At 45.1% G+C, this 20,896-nt stretch overlaps 1 pseudogene; it reads left to right on the top strand.

The window, feature by feature from the left end:
* Positions 1–1,446: 1,446 nt before the first annotated feature.
* Positions 1,447–17,567, top strand: LOC116744110 (annotated as a pseudogene).
* Positions 17,568–20,896: the final 3,329 nt, after the last annotated feature.

Genomic DNA, 20,896 nt, shown 5'->3' with positions numbered 1-20,896 from the left:
CATGCCGCGGAGCGGCTGTGCCCGTGAGCCGTGGCCGCTGAGCCTGCGCGTCCGGAGCCTGTGCTCCACAACGGGAGAGGCCACAGCAGTGAGAGGCCCGCGTACCACAAAAAAAAAAAAAAGAAGAAGCTCTCAAGTCAGGCAGACCTGGGATTGAATCTGACTCCACCACCTATAAACTGTGTAGCCTAGGGCAGATTACGTTACTTCTCTGGGCCTCAGTTCCCTCATGTGGAAAATGGGAAATAGAAATAATATGTCTGAGTTAGGTCCTAAGACTATTCTGAGGATTAAGGGGGACAACACAAGTGACATATTTAGAACACTGCCTAGTATAGGGTAAGCATTCAAATGTCACCACTGTGGTTTACGATTTCCCACTTGTCCTGCTAAAGGCTCGCCTCTGGTGCTCTCACTCCTGGCACTGCTCCCTCAGGTCGTCTGTGGACTCACACTCTCCTTCGTTGGGAGATAACAGTGGTAGCTCTTACTATTGAGGTCTATTCCCCCATCCCTCGTGCTCTGGGCTGAGACCCCCTCCCGCCCTGCCGCCGTCCTCAGACCCACTCCTCTCTGAGGGACCAAGGCAGTAAACATTTGATCACCTAGGGCACACACTGGGGGCTCATTAAGATATGATGAGAGAATCCTTAGGGACTCGGTGGGCATGGCTCCTGCCCCTCCAGAGGACCTGAAAGCTGGGACCTGCTGTAGCAAGCGAGGAGCTGGGGGAGCTTAAAGATGGGTACATGTGAGGGGCAAAGCTGAGCAGGACAGTGGGGTCAGGTGAAGGGGGACAGGTGATCGGTGAGAAGGAGACCCACAAAGTCAGGCTGAAGAGAGAGAGGTGAGGAGACGCATTTGAGTGGCACAGGTGGCGGGCACAGGCAAGAAGAAAGTCAGAGAGGAGGAGAGTCCAATGGGCGTTTTAACTCTCCTGCCTCACCTGGCCGCCTCACCTGGCCTTTTCATCCGGCTCTCCACCCCAGCCTCTATAACCTGTCTCCCCTCACCTTTCTCCCTCTCCTAACTTCCCTTCAACTCTCTCACTGTCCCAACTCCCTGCCCCCTTCACTCAACCTTCTCAACTGTTCTAATCCAGTTGCGGCTTCCCTCGCCTGCCTTGCCCACCTGTCCCCTCTCAGACACTCCTCACAGACCTCCCCCTTCACCTTTAACCCTCTGCCTCTGTGTTTTTCATCATTCCCCCTTCGCTTATTCCCCACTTGTCTCCTCTTCTGTATCCTTTTTGCTAGCAAGGGCTTCCTGTTTCCCACCCAGGGCGCCCCAAAGGCTCTCAGGGATTCTGGGCACCCTGGGCAGGGTTGGGCAGGGCTGTGGACCTCAGGGCTGGGGAGGAATGTAGGGGCCGGGGAACTATTCAGACCTGCGCAGGAGGGATAGGCAAGAGGTAGGGAGGAGCGTGCAGAAAAGGTTGTGTAGGAGATGGAGGTTCCCTGGAGTTGCAACCTCGGGGTGGCATCCAACGTTCTGCAGGGCAAGCCGGTGGAGCCAGTCCACCTCCTCTACCCCCAGCGGAACCGAAGTGCCCCTTTCTGCCGTCTCCCAGCCTCTGCCCTTGAAAACGCGCCCCCCGTGTTTGCCCCTTGGGTCCCCTCCACACCTGCTGTGGGGCTCCTGAGAGACGCACCAGAGATTTCAAGGTGGCCTGGCAGGCACCGCGGGAGTGATGCGCAGTGGGAGGGGGGCTGAGACCCCAATCAGAGTCCCCTGACTCAGCCCCTCCCACCCCCACCTGGGAACTCGTGCCTCCCCTTTACTCCTTCCCCCAGACCTACCCCGACCACCCAGGAAAACGCTGGCCAGTTCCAGGAGCACTGCAAAATGAGAAAAGCAAATTGCAGAAAAACATATGACTGATGCCACTTTCGTAAAACCAAAACGAGAATGTGTGCATGAATCTGCATTTGATGTAAGTGTATAGGAAAAGCTATGAGTTAACAATGGTTATCTAAGGCGATTGGAGTAGGGCAGAGAGGGGCAGAAAGGGAGGTAAGAAAGAAAGGGGAAAAGGAGTATAAGCTGAAGGGGAAAATGCGCATGGAATCATTTTTTTCTTTTAGTACATTTACTGCACAGTACATAAAAAAATAAAAATTTCTAAAATTTTACAATACCGTAGACTTACAAGAAGTTGCAAAAATACTACAGAGAAGCTCCCTGTATCCATTATTACATAACTATAGCACTGTCTCAAAATTAGGAAATTGACATTGTCACAATGCAATTAACTAGACCACAGACCTTACTGGGACTGGGACTTGCCCAGCTTTCCAAGGCACTCTTTTGTTTATTTGTTTGTTTTTGGACTTTTGTGTATAATTCGGTGACATTTTATCACGTGTATAGGTACCACAATCAAAATACAGAATTATCTTCTCGCCACAGAGGAATGCCCAAGCGCCACCCGTTTATACAGTCATACCTTCCCTCCTCTTCTGTTACCCTTGACAACTACTAGTCTGTTCTCTATCTCTATAATTTGTCATTTCAAGAATATTATATAAATGGAGTCCTATAGCATGTAACCTTTTGAGACTGGCTTTTTTTCTTTCAGCACAGTGCCCTTAAAATTCATCCAATTTGTGTATCACTAGTTCCTTCCTTTTTGTCGCTGAGTACTCTTCCATTGCATGGATGTGACAACAAAGGTATATTAACCACTCAGCCGTTGAAGGACATACAGATTGTTTCCAGTTTGGGGCTACTACAAACTAATAATATTAACCAGTTTAGCTAGTATTAAATAGTTTAATGGGCTATTGGAGCTGCTATGAATATTCATATCTGATTTTTGTGTGAACACGAATTTTTATTTCTCTAGGATAAATGCCCAGGAGCGTGACTACTGAGTCATGCAGTGTAAGTGTATGCTTTACTTTTTAAGAAATCTCCAACTGTTTTCTAGAATGGCTGTGCCATTTTACATTCCCATTAGCAATGTATGAGAGTTCCAGTTTCTTCTAACGCTCACCAGCATTTGGTCCTATCAGTATTATTATTATTATTATTAGCCAGGCTAGTAGGTGTGTAGTGAATGATGATTCATCATTCAATCATGATTTCAATTTGCATAATTTCAATTTGCATTTTCCTAACAGCAAGTGATGCTGACATCTTTTCTTGTGTTCATTTGCCACCTGAATATACCGTTTGGTGAAATGTCAATGTTTTCCGCCCATTTTCTAATTGGATTTTTTGACTTTTTAAAACTGATGACTTCTGAGGTTTTTAAAATATATTCTAGATACTAGTCCTTGTCAGATATGTGGTTTGCAAATATTTTCTTCCAGTCAGCTACTTATTTTCTCATCCTTTTAAATGAGCCTTTCACAGAGTAAAAGTTTTTAATTTTGATGACGTCCAATTGATCCTTTTTGTTTTTCTAAAGGATCGTGCTTTTGGTGTCAAGTCTAAGAACTCTGCCTAATCCCAGGTCATGAAAATGCTCTCCTATGTTCTCTTCTAAAAGTTTACAGTTTTACATTTTACATGAAGATCTATGACCTGTTTTGAGTTAATTTGTGTATAAGGTGTGAAGTTTAGGTCAAGGTTCATATTTTTGCCTACGAATGTCCAGTTGTTCCAGCACCATTTGTTAAAAAGACTATCCTTGGGCTTCCCTGGTGGCGCAGTGGTTGAGAGTCCGCCTGCCGATGCAGGGGACACGGGTCCGTGCCCCGGTCCGGGAGGATCCCACATGCCGCGGAGCAGCTGGGCCCGTGAGCCATGGCCGCTGAGCCTGCGCGTCCGGAGCCTGTGCTCCGCAACGGGAGAGGCCACAGCATTGGGAGGCCCGTGTACTGCTAAAAAAAAAAAAAAAAAAAAAAGACTATCCTTTCGTTTTGAATTGTTTTTCAATTTTTGTCAAAATTCATTTGGGCACACTTATGTGGCCCCATTTTTAGGTTCCCTACTCTGGTCCATTGATGAATGTGTCTATGCTTCCCCCAGTACCACACTGTCTTGATTACTGTCACTATCTAATAAGTCTTGAGATCAGGTAGTGTGATTCCTCTAACATTTTTTTTTCTTTTTTAATATTGTTTTCACTGTTCTGGTTCTTTTTCTTTCCCATATAAATTTAAATATAATAATCCATGTAAATATAAATTTTAAGATAAGCTTGTGTATATATACTAAAAAAAATCTGGTTGGCATTTTGATAGGAGTTGCATTGAATTACAAATCAGTTTGGGAAGAACTGACATCTTTACTACATTGAGCATTCCTGTTCACTGTATGTCTCTACCTTTATTTATTTCTCCTTTGATGCCTTTCTGTAAAAAGAGAAGAACAAACCTGATTCCATATCCGACCTATTCCTTTAGCTCTAACCCTTTGTGCTCTGTTGCCTCTGCTTAGTAATTCTGGCTCTGCACTTTTGTAAAAGAATGTTGCCTATAGCCTGAAATATACATGATAGCCCATCTGACCTTTAAATATATAACACTTTTCCATTCATATAGAGATAAAAAGTTTCAGGATAGAGAATAACATTTGTCTTGTTGGAGGTTTATAGGAACATTGCAACCAACCTTACAGTGAATAGCTGCGAGAACAAAGGATTTCCCCACCAAGAAGCTTGCAACGACGAACCACACCCCCTCCCTTTTTAGCATGAAAGGAGCCTGAATTCTAACTCAGGTAAGATGGTTCTTTGGGACATGAGTCCACCACGGTCTCAGTCTGCTGGCTTTCCGAATAAAGCCCCTATTCCTTGCCCCAACTCATCTCCCGATTTATTGGCCTGCTGTGCAGCAAGCCATGTGAGCTTGGACTCAGTAACATTTCATCAGAATTTTGTAACTTTTAAGATTCTATCCATATTTTGTTTACTTATATCTCAGTGGGGTTTTTTTAGCAATTGTAAGAGGTATCCTATTTTTAATTTTGATTTTCAATTGTTTACTGCTGGTATAAAGAAACATAATTCATTTTGTGTGTTTACCTTGTACCTTATTCTTGCTAAACTCACTTATTAGTTCTAGGAGTTTTTGTATTTTCCTGGTGTCTCTATACATACACATTCATGTCATCTACAAACAGAGTTTTATTTCTTCCCTTCCAATCTTCCTTTATTTCTTTCTCTTTTCTTCCTTCCTTCCTTCCTTCCTTTCTTCCTTTCTTTCTCTCTCCCTTTCTTTCTTTGTTTCTTTCTTTCTTTTTCTCTCTCTTTCTTTCTCTCTTTCTTTCTTCCTTCTTCCTTCCTTCCTCCCTCCCTCCCTTCCTTCTTTTCTTCCTTTCTTCCTTCCTTCCTTTCTTCCTTCCTTTCTTTCTTCCTTCCTTCCTTCCTTCCTTTCTTTCTTTCTTTCTTTCTCCATATTGTACTGCCTAGGATCTCCAGCACTGTGTTAAATAAGAGTGGTGAGACTTCTCACTCATTAGGATGGCTGTTACTAAAAAGATAATAATAACAACTGATGGTAAGGATGTGGAGAAATTGGAACCCTTATGCACTGTTGGTGGGAATGTAAAATGGTGCCACCACTCTGGCAAGTAGTATGGCAGTTCCTAAAAAAAATTGTAAATGCCATACCATCCAACAATTCCACTTCTGGGTGTATACCCAAAAGAATTGAAAGCAGGAACTCAAACAGGTATTTGTACACCCATGTTCATAATAGCCTTATATACAATAGCCAAAAGATGGAAGCAACCCAAGTGTCCATTGCCAGATGACTGGATAAACAAAATGTGATATATACATATGATGGATTGTATGTATTACTCAGCCTTAAAACTGAAGGAAATTCTGACACATATCAACATGGATAAACCTTGAGGACATTATGCTAGTGAAATAAGACAGTCACAGAAGGACAAATACTGTATGATTCCACTTATATGAGGTGCCCCAGAGTAGTCAAATCCATAGAGAGAGAAAGTAGAATGTGGTTGCCAGGGGCAAGGAGTAAAGGAGAATGGGGAGTTATTGTTTATTAGTTTAGTACAGAGTTTCAGTTTTGCAAGGTGAAAAGAGTTCTGTGGGTGGATGGCAGTGATGATAGCACAACAATGTGAATGTACTTAATGCTACTGAACTGTGCACTTAAAAATGGTTAAGATGGTAAATTTTATATTATGTGTACTTTACCACAATAGAAACAACAAGAATGGTGAGAGTCGGCATCCTTACCTCGTTCCTGATTTTAGTGTGAAAAGCATTCAGTATTTCACCATTATGAGATTACCTGAATGTTTTTCACTGATTCTCTTTATCAAGTCAAAAAATTTCCTTCTATTCCTTGGTTGCTGAGAGTTGTTAATCAGGAATGGACCTTAGACTTTGTCGAATGCCTTTTCTGCATTGACTGATATGATCACGTGATTTTCTTTAATGTTTTAAATTTTTATACAACTTTAAAGGTTACTTTCTGTTTACAGTTATTACAAAATATTGGCTATATTCCCTGTGTTGTACCATACGTCCTTGAGCCTGTCTTACACCCAATAGTTTGTACCTCCCACTCCCCCTCCCCCTCCCCAGTATTGCCCCTTGCCCCACCACTGGTAACCACTAGTTTGTTCTCTATATCTGTGAGTCTGCTTCTTTTTTGTTATATTCACTAGTTTGTTGTATTTTTTAGATTCCATATATAAGTGATATCATCAGTATTTTTCTTTCTCTGACTTATTTCACTTAGCATAATGCCCTCCAAGTCCAACCATGCTGCTTCAAATGGCAAATTTTCATTATTTTCTATGACTGAGTAGTATCCCATTGTGTGTGTGTGTGTGTGTGTGTGTGTGTGTGTGTGTATCAATCACATCTTCATCATCCATTCATCTGTTGATGGAAACTTGGTTTGCTTCCATATCTTGGCAATTATAAATAAGGCTGCTGTGAACATTGGGGTGCATGTATCTTTTCAAATTAGTGTTTTTGGGTTTTTTGGATATATACCCAGGAGTGGAGTTGCCAGGTCATATGATAATTCTATTTTTAGTCTCTTGAGAAACCTCCCTACTGTTTTTCACAGTGGCTGCACCAAACTACATTCCCACCAACAGTGTAGAAGGATTCCCTTTTCTCCACATCCTTGCCAACGTTAGTTATTTGTGGTCTTTTCGTTGATAGCCATTCTGACAGGTGTGAGGTGACATCTCATTATGGTTTTGATTTGCATTTCCCTGATGATTAGGGATGTTGAGCACCTTTTCATGTACCTGTTGGTTATCTGCAATTCCTCTTTGGAAAAATGTCTATTCAGTTCTTCTGCCAATTTTTTAGTTGGATTGTTTGGTTTTTTTTTTTTTTATGCTGAGTGTATGAGCTATTTATGTATGCTGCATATCAATCCCTTATAGGTCATATCATTTGCAAATATTTTCTACCATTCAGTAGGTTGTCTTTTCATTTTGTCAATGGTTTCCTTTGCTGTGTAAAAGCTTTTACGATAGTATGATTTTTTTTCTTTAGTCTGTTAATATGGTGGATTCCATTGATAGATTTTCAATATTGAACCTGCATTCATGGAATAAATCTCTGCTTGGTCATTGTGTATGATGTTTTTTAAAAAATATAAAACATCTTTTATTCACTTTGGACTTCCATTCTTCCCGTAAGGTTACCCTTTTTCCCCCTTAATTATAGTAAAAAATATAACATATAGTAAAATTTGCCACTTTAGCCTTTTTTTTTTTTTAGATAATTCATTTTTAATTATTTATTAATTTATTTTTTGGCTGTGTTGGGTCTTCGTTTTCTGTGCAAGGGCTTTCTCCAGTTACGGCAAGCGGGGGCCACTCTTCATCGCGGTGCGCAGGCCTCTCACTATCGTGGCCTCTCTTCTTGTGGAAGCACAGGCTCCAGACGCGCAGGCTCAGTAGTTGTGACTCACGGGTCTAGTTGCTCCGCGGCATGTGGGATCTTCCCAGACCAGGGCTCAAACCCGTGTTCCTGCATCGGCAAGTCAGACTCTCAACCACTGGGCCACCAGAGAAGCCCTAGCCACTTTTTTATCTTTGGTATTTTTTTGTTTTTAGCTTTCTGTGGGTTTTTGTTGTTGTTGTTGTTTGTTTGTTTGTATTGGCTGTGCCACATGGCTTGTGGGATCCTACTTTTGCAACCAGTGATAGAACCCAGGCCACCTGCAGTGGAAGCGTGGAGTCCTAACCACGGGACCGCCAGGGAATCTGCCATTTAAACAATTTTAAGGGTACCATTCAGTGGCATTAGTGAAACCATCACCACATCTGTTTCCAAAACTTTTTCAACACACCCAAACAGAAACTCTGTACACATTAAGTAATAACTCCTCTGTCTCCCATTGCTCCCAGACCTGGGTAACTGCTAAACTATTTTCTGTATCTATGAACTTGCCTATCCTAGATATTTCCTATAAGTAGAACCACAGAATATTTGTCCTTTTATGTCTGTCCTTATTTCATTTAGCATAATGTTTTCAAGGTTCAATCCGTATTGTTGCATGCAATCAGAATTTCATTCCTTTTTATGGCTGAATAACATTCCATTATATGTATATACCACATTTTGTTTATCCATTCATCTGTTCATGGACACTTGGCTTGTTTTCCACTTCGACTATTTTGAAATAATGCTGCTATGAAATAGGCATACAAGTACTTTTTGAGTTCCTGTTTTCAATTCTTCTGGGTATGTACTGACTTTTTACATGTATTTTTATTGCTGGATAAAATTTGCTAAAGTTTTAGGGTGTATTTTTTTGGTCTATGTTTATGAGGAATACTGATCTTCAGTTCCCTTTTCTTTCTTTTTTTCTCTATTTTTGTTATGTCTTTATCTGGCTTTGGAATGAAATGCAATGCTTGGCCTCATAAAATGAATTGGAAAGTGTTGTATCCTCTTTAATTTTCCGGACAGAGTTTGTGAAGAATTCGTGTTAATTCTTCCTTACATTAATATTTGGTAGAATTCTACAGTTTAAACCATCTGGACCTGGGTGATTTCTTTCTTGGAAGCCTTTTAATTACAGATTAAATTTCTTCAATAGTTAATAAGATTATTTATATTGCCTATTTCATCTTACGTGAGCTTTGGTAGTTTGTGGTAGTTTTGGTAGTTTTGTCTAAGTTGTTGAATGTATATGTTTTTGGTAGTTTTGTCTAAGTTGTTGAATGTATAAGTTTTTGGTAGTTTTGGTAGTTTTGTCTAAGTTTGTTGAATGTATATGCATAGTATATGCATAGAATTGCTTGTAGTATTCCCTTATTTTCTATTTTAATGTCTATGAGGTCAATAGTGATACCTCCTTTCATTCACGATAGTGGTCATTTGTGTCTTCTCTTTTTATTCTTCAGTCTTGCTAAAAGTTTATCAGTTTTACAATATTTTCAAAGAAACAGCTTCTTGTTTTATTGATTGTCCTTACTGTTTTTCTGGTTATTTTATTAACTTCTGTTCTTATCTTTCTTATTTATTTCCTTCTGTTTGCTTGGGTTTATTTTTCTCTTCTTTTTCTAACTTCTTGAGGATGCTTAGATTGTTGATTTGAGAAAATATTTTTCAAATATAAGCATTTAAGGCTTACAAATTTCACTCTACGCACTGCATTAGCTGTATCTCACATATTTTTATATGGTGTATTTTCATTTTCATTCAGTTCAGTGTATTTTTTATTTGCCTTGAGATTTCTTCTTTGACCCATGGATTGTTCAGGAGCGCATTGTTTCATTTCCAAGTGTTTGAAAAATGTCCTGCTTTCTGTATTGATTTCCAGTTTGATTCCATTGTACCCAGAGAATATATTCTACATGATTTTAATTCTTTTAAATTTGTTGAGGTTGGTTTTATAACCTGGGAGATGGTCTATCTTGTTTAATGTTCCATGTGCCCTTTAAAAGAATATATATTCTACAGTTGTTGGGTGGAATGTCCTACGAATGTCAATTAGATCCTGTTGGTGGATGGTACTGTTCAGTCTACGATATCCTTGCTGATTTTTGTGTCTAGTCATTCTGAGAGAGAGACATTGAAGTACCCAACTGTAACTGTGCATTTTTCTATTTCCCCTTTCTATTCTGTTGAGTTTTGCTTAAGCTCTGTACTTTGAAGCTCTGTTATTTGGTGTATACACTTTTTTTTTTTTTTTTTTTTGCGGTACGCAGGCCTCTCACTGTTGTGGCCTCTCCCATTGCGGAGCACAGGCTCTGGACGCGCAGGCTCAGCGGCCATGGCTCATGGGCTCAGCCGTTCCGTGGCATGTGGGATCTTCCCGGAATGGGGCACGAACCTGTGTCCCCTGCATCGGCAGGCAGACTCTCAACCACTGCGCCACCAGGGAAGCCCCGGTGTATACACTTTTAAGATTGTTTTGTCTCCTTGGTACATTGACCCTATTATCATTATGTAATGTCCTTCTCTGTCTCTGATAATTTCCTAATGCCTACTTTATCTAGTATTTCTATTGGCACTCCAGCTTTCTATTGATGGTTATATCTTTTTCCATCCATTTACTTTTTTAAATTTATTTTTTTATTTTATTTATTTATTTTTGGCTGCGTTGGGTCGTCGTTGCTGCGCAAGGGCTTTCTCTAGTTTCGGCGAGTGGGAGCTACTCTTCATTGCAGTGTGTGGGCTTCTCGTTGCAATGGCTTCTCTTGTTGTGGAACACGGGCTCTAGGCACACGGGCTTCAGTAGTTGTGGCACACAGGCTCAGTGGTTGTGGCTCACAGGCTCTAGAGCGCAGGCTCAGTAGTTGTGGTGCACAGGCTTAGTTGCTCCGCGGCATGTGGGATCTTCCCGGACCAGGGCTCGAACCCGTGTCCCCTGCATTGGCAGGCAGATTCTTAACCACTGCACCACCAGGGAAATTCCTCCATTCAGTTCTTTATGTCTTCTATTTCTTTGCTGAGACTTTCTATTTTTTAATTTGTTTCAAGAGTGTTCATGATTTCTCCTTGAAGCATTTTTACAAGTTACTTTAAAATTCTTGTCAAATAATTCTAATATCTGCATCATCTTGGTGTTGGTATCTACTTATTGGCTTTTCCCATTCTGTTTAAGATTTTCCTGATTCTTGAGATATCAAATATAATGAACTACTTTCTTTTGTATCCTGGATATTTGGAGGATTATAATATGAGGCTCTAATTCCTTTCTTAAAATGTTACTGCCAGAGCAATAATCAGAGCTCTGTTTATACATTCCCAGTGCTGGTCACCTTGTACAGTGGCTGAATCACATTTTTTGGAGTTTTGGATAATTTGTTTCATAGTAATTGTAACCAGATATGTATGTATGTATGTATGAATGTATGTATATATATGTGTGTGTGTATATATATATATATATATATATATCCATTTGTATATAAAAGGGGAGATTGTATATGTATGAATGTATGTGTGCCTATATAATTATTTTGTTCTCTGGGCCACAGAGGCCTGGGAGCAGTAGAGTAAAAGTGGCTGGGTAGAGTCCTTGGTGGGGTGGGGATTAGAGATGATAGAGTCCCAACCATGGTCTGGGGGTTCTGAGAGCTGGGCTGGGTGTCCAAGATGTCTCATTCACATGGCTGGTAGTTGATGCTGAGTGAGGGTGGGAGCATGGTGGTCTCGGGTTATTCATCCTTTTCACATGGCAGCTGGCCTTCCCCAGAGAGAGATTCTCAAGAGAAACATGCAGGGACTTCCCTGGCGGTCCAGTGGTTAAGACTCTGCGTTTCCACTGCAGGGGGCATGGGTTTGATCCCTGGTTGGGGAATTAAGATCCCACATGCCCTGCGGCATGGCAAAAAAAAAAGAGAGAGAGAGAGAGAGAGAGAGAACCACACAGAAGCTACCTAAGTCTTTTCTGACTTAGACCCAGAGTTACAAGTGAGCCACTAGGTTGTATGATAAGGCCACCCAAGATGGCTGTTCTCTTGCTCTCTGTACATCCCCTGCTTGACCAGTCCCTGCTTCACCTACACCCTACTCACATGACTGACCCTTCCTCTAAATCATAGAGCTTAATCAGTAAACACCTACAGACTTGCCTCCAGCCCCAGCTACTGATTGTTCTAATCTTTAGATCAGAATGTCTCCACCAAGACAGCTTATCCGAGGGGTCGTGAGGGGCCGTGGCTCCTCTGCTGTTTTCCCTGGTACCGGTGAACCAACCTGACATCAGTTCCCCCCTCTAACTGGTAACCTCCCTCCCAAACCCCAGTAGCAAATACTGCTACCACCATGTCCTGCCCACTGTCTGCCACACCCGGTGGGGTGTCACTCCAACACCTTGCTTCAGAAATGTAAGATCCCCCCACCCATTAAACCACTGATGTCTCTGTCACTGACTCTGGGCTCTTTCTTTGACCTTGAGGCTGGGCAAGTACAGGGCTTGCAGCCCAACAAAAGGTCAACCAGATTGAAGTGAAGGGGACAGACCCACTTCTCCGTAAGGAAAGGGTCAAAGTTTTTGAAGACATGTTTTGAAACTACTACAGTCTGCTTTCTGGCCATGAAATATTTACATTCCTTCCACATGCAAAATTCACTCACCTCTATCCTCAACCTCAAAAGTCTCATCTATGTGCATCAGGCTCATAGTCAAAGTCTAGGACCTCATCATCTAAGTCAGAGCTAGGGTGTTGAGGAGGCCACCCTATTGCAGGGATACAGGATCTCTCGAGCACCTCCAAAGGGAGTGAAGCAGGTGCAACAATTTGGGAGAACAAGATGAGTATTTAGAACTGCACTGCCCATTATGGAAGCCACCAGCCACATATAGCAATTAGATTTAAATTAAGGGAAAAAATGAAATTGAAAATGCAGTTCCTCCAACACACTAGCCACATTTTAAGTACTCAACAGCCACATGTGGCTAGTAACTCCTGCATTGGACATTACAGATATAGAACCCTTCCATCATTGCAGAAAGTTCTACGGGATGGTGTTTAACTAGACAATATAAGCACAGGTGTGCCCCCTGCCTCAGAAATCTTACTCCTGAATAGGGATCAGGATTTAGTTTGGGATCTCCCCCAAAGCATGCTCTGAGCAAAGGGTATAGGTAGTTTATCTGGGAGGTATCCCCAGGAAATACAAGTGAGTGGGAAAATTGGGACTGAAAGAGAAAAAAGCTGGGAGTTCCCTGGTGGCCTAGTGGTTGGGATTTGGTGCTGTCACTGCCATGGCCCCGGGTTCAATCCCTGGTCGGGGGCCCGAGATACCACAAGCTGCAAGGCACAGCCCACAATTTTTTTTTAATTTTTTTTAAAGAAAGAGGGGAAAAGCCAATAAATGGTGCAGAGCGTGGACTAGAGTGAGGCAAGTGAGGCACCTAGGGCGCTTACCTGAACCTGAGGGGGGCTGGCTCCTTAAATTTTGCACCCTAGACACCTTGTTTCCTCACCCTAGTCCCAGCCCCGAAAGGGTGACCACTGTGAACAACTAGAGCTCATTGGTACCCAGGACCCTCTAAGGAGTTGAGAAATCGTGTAGAACATAACTCAGAATTGACTCACTGAGGAAAAGGGAAGCAAAAGTATTTAGTCACAAACTCCTGACCCTCGCTGGTTGAAGATTGCCCACGGGGAATTTATCCTGGCACTTCCAGTCTGTTCTGCATGCCCACAAGAGAAAAACCTCAGATGGAGAAGCAGAAAGATACGGGCACATGAGGTGGGAAGCTGTCAGCGCGTGTGGGAACCAGATGTACAAGTGAGAGAGAAAATGAGCTGAAGCGATATGGTGGGGGCACCCGCTTGGGGCTACAGCAGCCTAGAAATCCTCCCGCAGAGAGGATGTGTGTGAGCCTTATGGTGATAGGGAGCTGGAGGCAACCTAAATGTCCGTCACTGGAGGAATAAATAAGTGAAGGAGTGCTGTTGGCACACCATGGAATACAACACAGCAGTTAGAAACAGAGAGTCTGCGGGCTTCCCTGGTGGTGCAGTCGTTGGGAGTCCGCTTGCCAATGCAGGGGACATGAGTTCGAGCCCTGGTCCGAGAAGATCGCACATGCCGCGGAGCCACTAAGCCCATGAGCCACAACTACTGAGCCTGCGCTCTAGAGCCCGCGAGCCACAACTACTAAGCCGGCGTGCTGCAACTACTGAAGCCTGCGAGCCTAGAGCCCATGCTTCCCAACAAGAGAAGCCACCACAGTGAGAAGCCCGCGCACCGCAGTGGAGAGTAGCCCCCGTTCTCTACAACCAGAGAAAGCCGGCGCGCAGCAACAAAGACCCAACGCAGCCAAACATAAAATAAATAAAGTTATTTAAAAAAAACAAAGAAACAGAGAGATTGATGTACACCACTACATGCAGAGACCTCAGAAACATACTGTTAAGTTTAAAAAAAAAAAAAAAAAAAAAAAAAGAGGGCGAAGGGCTTCCCTGGTGGCGCAGTGGTTGAGAGTCCACCTGCCGATGCAGGGGACACGGGTTCGTGCCCCGGTCCCGGAGGATCCCACATGCCACGGAGCGGCTGGGCCCGTGAGCCATGGCCGCTGAGCCTGCACGTCCGGAGCCTGTGCTCCGCGACGGGAGAGGCCACAACGGTGAGAGGCTCGCGTACCGCAAAAAAAAAAAAAAAAAAAAAAAAAAAAGAGGGGGAAGAAGCAGAACAAGATTTATAGCCCAATCCCATTTATGTAAATTGGAGACATATACACACACAAAATCACAAAGTATAAAGATATGTCTTCGCAGCTATGTATCAAGCACATTAAAGTGGGTGTCTGTGGAGGGGAGGGATGGGATAGGGATTGGGCATGAGGCCGGGGGTAAAACCTTAGAGGGTCTTTCATGGGCCAATTGTGGGTCTATATTATGATCCGAAGAGCATGATTAGTATCTTTCTGCACCTAAGGGCCAAGAAAAAAATAAAGGAATGAAAAATGTGAAGTGCCTGTACATCAGAGCAGTTCCCTTCTCGCTACACAGTGGTGATCGCCGCAGGGGATGATGGACAGCAAAGCGACCAGACTCTGCCTGCCTTCTGGAAGCCCTACTCACTGCCTCCTTTCCAGGCAGCCCCTCCAGTCCCCAGCACGTGCTCTTGCCCCGCAGACGAGGAACTTCCTAGCCTTTCATGCTACCCAGAGGGAGAGAAAGGAAAGCTGGACGTCTGTGAGTCCCAGAGGTTCCCATCTTCTGCTTTGGCTGTACACAGAATAGGGAGTAATTGCATGGGATTCCATTCAAACCCCAGCTCTGCCATTAAACACCTGTGGGACCTCAGGTTAAGTCACTTTACCCTCCTGTGCCCTAGTTCCTTCACTGGTAAAATGGGGGATGATCATAAAAATAACTACTCACGGGAATGTTCGGAGCCTAATATGAATGAGCTCGTGGAACACGCTTAAACCGGTGGAGGAAGCTCCCTCTCTGCTGCTCCAGCAGCCCCGCCCACACACACCCCGCCCCAGCCCCTGCCCTGCTGTGACAGCTTCCCATTTCTCTTCCTGCCTCAGCCTCAGTCAGGGGCTCCCCAACATCCCAGGGTTTCCTAAACTAGGTTCAGGAACTTCTCAGGCTCCCTCCTGGGATTTCAGTTTCTCTTTCCTTCTGGGCATAGCTCTGAGCTCACCTGGTCCCACCCATACCTGTCAACTCACCTGGCTTAGCAGCTGGCCCCATCCACTCATGCCTTTGAAAGTCAAAGCCCTCAGCCAGGGTTGTGCATTTAGCCTGGCTAAAAAGCAGAGCCAGGCAGCTGGGGAAGCAGTTTGCGATTTGGCCATGGCTACAGACTTGACGCTAGTTCTGGTGACAACCATGGGGCTGGGCTTGGCTAGAGCATGTCCTGTCCCCACCACAACCAGGAAGGGCTTCGACATTGGCGTGTTCAAATCTCTGCTGCCAGACGAGCTGGTGGCCTTCAAGAAAGCCAAGGATGGAAATTCCCTGGCAGTCCAGTGGTTAGGGCTCCACGCTCTCACTGCCGGGCCCGGGTTCGATCCCTGGTCAGGGAACTAAGATCCCACAAGCCTCGGGGTACGGCCAAAAAGAAAAAGAAGAAAAGCCAAAGATGCCTTGGTAAGTCCCAGTTGTGGGCTAACCTTTACCCCTTCTACCGTAGCCAGGCTGCTGCCCGCTACTGTTGGCCTAACCTCTATCCCCCTGCTAGCTTTTCGTCTATGACTAACATCTATTCTCTCTGCTGTGGATTAAACTCAAGCCCTCCTGCTAGACCTTCATCCTTGCTGCTAGCCTCTGTCCCTCCCGTTGTGGGTTGAACCTGCCCTTGCTCTCTGAGAAGTGTCGCTCTTGGAGAAGGACTGGAACTGCAGCTCCCGCCTCTTCCCCAGGACCCGGGACCTGAAGCAGCTGCAGGTGAGTTGGGAGAGTCAGGCCCACCTGCCCTCACCTGGCCCCGCTCCTCTGGCTTTGCAGGCGGCCCCTGATGTCCTTTATCTCACCTGTGCTTCCCTCTCTCTGGTCTCTCCTCCTCTGTCCTGGGACCCTGTGCCTCCCCAACTGCTCCCTTGACCCTGTCCCTCCCCTGGGTTCCTTTTTATCATCTCTCTGCCTGTCCTACTTCCCTATCTCCCCCACCTGTCCCTCTCACCTGCACTCTTACCTTGTTCCTTCTCACTTCTCTCTTCTCTCCCGGCTCTGTCCCCAGCCTGTGCCCCTTGCCCTGCCCACCTTGTCACCATCTACTCTCAACACTGATTCCCTCTTCCCCTCTCACCTGCCCTCCCCACGCTCTCACCTCTCTGTCCCTTGTCATCTTCCTCCGCTGATCTTTTCCCAGCAAACACTCCTCCTTCCTCCACGCTTCTCACCTATGCAGCCAACTGTCCCGCGCTCACCTACCTCCCCAAACTGTTCTCTTCTCACCTGTTCCCCTCTCTGTTCTTCAGACCTCTGTGACCTCCTTCATGAGTCACTTTTCATTTGTCCCCATTTCACTTTTTCACCTGTTCCCTCACTTTTCTTTTCCCTTATCATTCTGCCTCACCTGTATCCCCTTCATCTGCCGCCTTCCTCATGTGCTCCCCTCTCCTGTCTCTCTCTTACCTCTCCCATCACCTGTCCCCACTTAACTGGGCCTTCTTGCCTATCCTTCCTCACCTTTCCACCTCACCTGTTCGCTCTCACCTCTCCACAGGTGTAGGAGCACCCCACCGCCTTGGAGGCAGAGCTGGCTCTGACACTGAAGGGTCCTGGGGACAGTGGCTAACTCATCCCTGGATCACATCCTGGACCAGACCCTTCACACGCTGCACCACATCCACTCCAAGCTCCAGGCCTGCGTGAGCACTCGGGGCACCCGGGCCATATCTGTGGGTTCTGGGCAGATGGGACCTCGCCCCTCTGTCCCAAGCCCTGTCTCACACACCACCTTCCTCTGTTCTCAGGTCCAGGCTCAGCCCACAGCAGGCTCCAGGCCCCAGGAGCCACTTCCAGTACCGGCTGCATCGGCTCCAGGAGGCCCCAAAGAAGGTGAGTGACCCGGGAAGAGGGTGGCTGCCTGGGCCCTGGGTAAGGAGGAGGCTGACGCCTGGGCAATGGGGTCTCTCCCACGGGAGTTTCAAGATGGCCTCAAGGCCTCTGTCACATTCATCCTCTTCCACCTCCTCACCTGGGACCTGAATTGTGCTGCCAGAGGAGACCTGTGCGTCTGAGCACTGGGACCTACCCCAGCCCATCTGGGAGCCCAGACCTTATTCATGCACTAACCCCAGCCCTGCCTTAAGTTATTTCTTCTCACCCCTGCAGCCCTGACTAAGACCTGAAAGAAATGTTTCTTTTTCTACTTTTATATAATATGCAGAAATAAACAGTAAGGAATTGGACTCTTCTGCGATAAGTGAATCTCTGAGTGTGTGTGTGTGTGTGTGTGTGTATGACTGTGGGTCTGTGACTGAGTGTGGATGTCTGTGTAGTGCAGGCGAAATTCATGACAGGTTGCGTATATTTGCGTGTGCCTGACTTCTGTGACTGTGTATGTATACGCATCCAAGTGAGTATCTGCCCGAACCTGAGTCCAACTGAAGATGTATAACAGCATATTCATGCCCATGTGTGTGTAAGTGTGTGTGTGTATTTATGCACATGTTTATATATCTCTCCCTGTCTGCGTGAACTGTATATCTCTCTTTTCCATATGTACCTAGGACAGATGGAAATCTATATCAGTCAGGATGCTTTATCCTATAATGTGTCAGAAACCCAACTCAAATGGGTAGAACAAAAATGAATTTATTATGTCACAGTAAAAAGTGCATTGGCAGGGCAGCTCCAAAACTCATTCATTCATTCATTCAACAATGTCATTGGGGAACCAGGTTCTTTCCATTTCTGTTGACTGATTCTTACTGTGGCTACCTCACGGTCTCAAGACAGCAGCCATGGCTCCAGCTTTCACACAAACAATATTCTCCAAGTCATAACAAACACCCCAAACTCAGTGGAGTAAAACAACAACTATCTTATAATGCTCACAGATTCTGTGGGTCACGAAATCGGACAGGGTCCAGTGTGGATCACTTGCCTCTTCAGTTTGGAGTGGCCACGAGACTAAAGGGCTTCTTAAGTGAGTTAATTTATGTAAAGAATTGAAAACAATTCTTGGCACAGGTTAAGCCCCCTATATGCGTTTATTGCTGTCATTTTTATTATTTTCGGATTTTTTTCTTCCCTAACACAAAGAAAACTCTTCGGTTTGTTCCCTTCCTTCCTGCTTAGTTCATTGGTATAAGGATGAGAGACCTGGAGCTGTGGTGGCCAATGAGGCAGCAAGCCTAGAATATGAAACTATTCTTCCAAGGAAGGTGGAACAAAAGAGTAGGAGAATGGGTCATTGGTGATATCAATAAGCTGTTGCATTAACGGCTCCAAACTCCCAACTCCAGACATATTAAATGAGATAACCAAATATCTTGAGTCATGTTAATTGGGTTTTGTTTCTTCAGCCAAATGTATCCTCAAAAATCCATCTCTGTATGCCCAGCAAAGAACCCAGAGAAAGAGACCAATTATTTGATGATAAAAATTTGAATCATGTAGGACACGTCTGAGTTCAGACATATACTCCTTTTCAGCATGAGTGATGTAATTGAAACGAGGTTGCAAACCTCTGCTTGGAGATGCCAAGGCCTAACAAAGAAATTTTGAACTGGATATACTTTGGTTTGCCTGCCCAGCATCCATTTCACCTGGTAAAGCTTCTCAATTTTCCTTTGCGACATGACCCCCCTTTCCCATTCCCTCATTGGTTGGACACAAGACTCAGGTGTGCCCAGTCAGAGCACTCCATCTCCAGGGTAAAGTGACCAGTCTTCCCTTGCCTCCCTCATGACAGCCTTTGCATAAGCTGTTCCCTCTGCTTGGGACACGTCCCCACTACTCTTCCACCACTACCACGTCTTCATCTAATTTCCACTCATTCCCTATGTCTCAGTAATATAACTTCCTCCACCAAAAATCCTTCTGAGTGGGCTTCCCTGGTGGCGCGGTGGTTGGGAGTCCGCCTGCCGATGCAGGGGACGCGGGTTCGTGCCCCAGTCCGGGAGGATCCCACATGCCGCGGAGCGGCTGGGCCCATGAGCCATGGCCGCTGGGCCTGCACGTCCGGAGCCTGTGCTCCGCAACGGGAGAGGCCACAGCCGTGAGAGGAGGCCCGCGTACCGCAAAAACAAAAACAAAATCCTTCTGAGTGGAGCACTGGGGTTTCTATTGCTTTTATATGCCCAGTAAGTTTTCCCATCCTACTTTCCCAGTGACTATTTAGGTTCAACCATATGAAATTTCCAATGTTCTGCCATTTCCAACCTACAAAACTGGAAATTTCATATGGTTCACCCTAATATTTTTAGCACCTCCCCCTTCCCCAGGCCAAACGAACTGGACATGTGACCCCAACCTGGCCAGTCAAAGCATTCCATTCCTTTGGATATCACAATCAATGCAGAGGTGGCATGTGTCCCCAGTCAGGCCAATCAGAGCCCTTCCCTGGGATTTTTTTTTTTCATTTAGGACTGGAGATTTTGCCATTTTACCTCTGGGCTGTGGTGCTAGAAGGATTGAGTCTGTGTCTGTAAATAAATGGCCATTTTCCCTACTACATGCAGTTGAAGGGGATAAATCTGAGTTGAGACAAGCGGAGAAGAGAAATGAATGGGAAGAGTGTCATGATGGAGTTGAGCCTGGGTTCCAGTCTCTAAGGCCAAGTTCCTGGTAGCTTTACCCTTGATTGTCTCCTTCCTAGCTACACGAGCCAACAAATGCACACTTTTTACACGTAATCCAGTTAAGCTGACTTCCTGTCACTTGCTACCAAGACTCTTACACACTTCCCTGAACCTCCAGGCAGGATCAGGCAGCTCTCCTGGGCTCTGATAGGTTTTATGTTTCTCCCACCGCAGCCCTATTGCCATATCTGTCTGCCTGAGCTCCAAGAGGGCAGGAACTGGAGCTGTCTTGGTCAGTCGGTCACTGTTGACCAATTGGTCACTGCTGGGTCACCAGTGCCCATCACAGGGCCAGGGCACAGAGCAGATGTTCCAATACTCCCCTCGAATGATACCATGCCCTCTCTCACTAATGTACCTCTTCTTGGGTTTAAAGCTCTCAATTTTGGGAAAAAACAAAACCAAGCATGTCATTGGCATTGATAAATACTTCTCTGTTAAATGAAAGACCTGAAGTTACAGGGGAAGGAAGGTGATGGCTGTCATCCAAAGGGCTGAACCAGGGACCATGTGGGTCCCAAATGTGCCGATGGGTGGATGCCAAGTTCTGAGGTGGCAGTTCCTGATTTTGTTTTGAAGACAGGCACACCCTGCTTAAAGTTGGATTCTCCATGGAAATCAGGCCATATACTGCCCCAGCTGAAAACAAACACTCCACTGGCTTCCCACAGCTCTGAGAATAAAATCTTTACTCTTGACCACAGCCCACAAGGCTCTGCAGAACCTGCTCCCTGCTTGCCTCTCCCACTTGCTCTCCTCTC

This window comes from Phocoena sinus, chromosome 19 (assembly GCF_008692025.1).
Source record: "Phocoena sinus isolate mPhoSin1 chromosome 19, mPhoSin1.pri, whole genome shotgun sequence".
Classification (NCBI taxonomy): Eukaryota; Metazoa; Chordata; class Mammalia; order Artiodactyla; family Phocoenidae; genus Phocoena; species Phocoena sinus.
The sequence above is the reverse complement of the archived record's forward strand: the minus strand, read 5'-3'. Positions and strand labels throughout refer to the sequence as shown.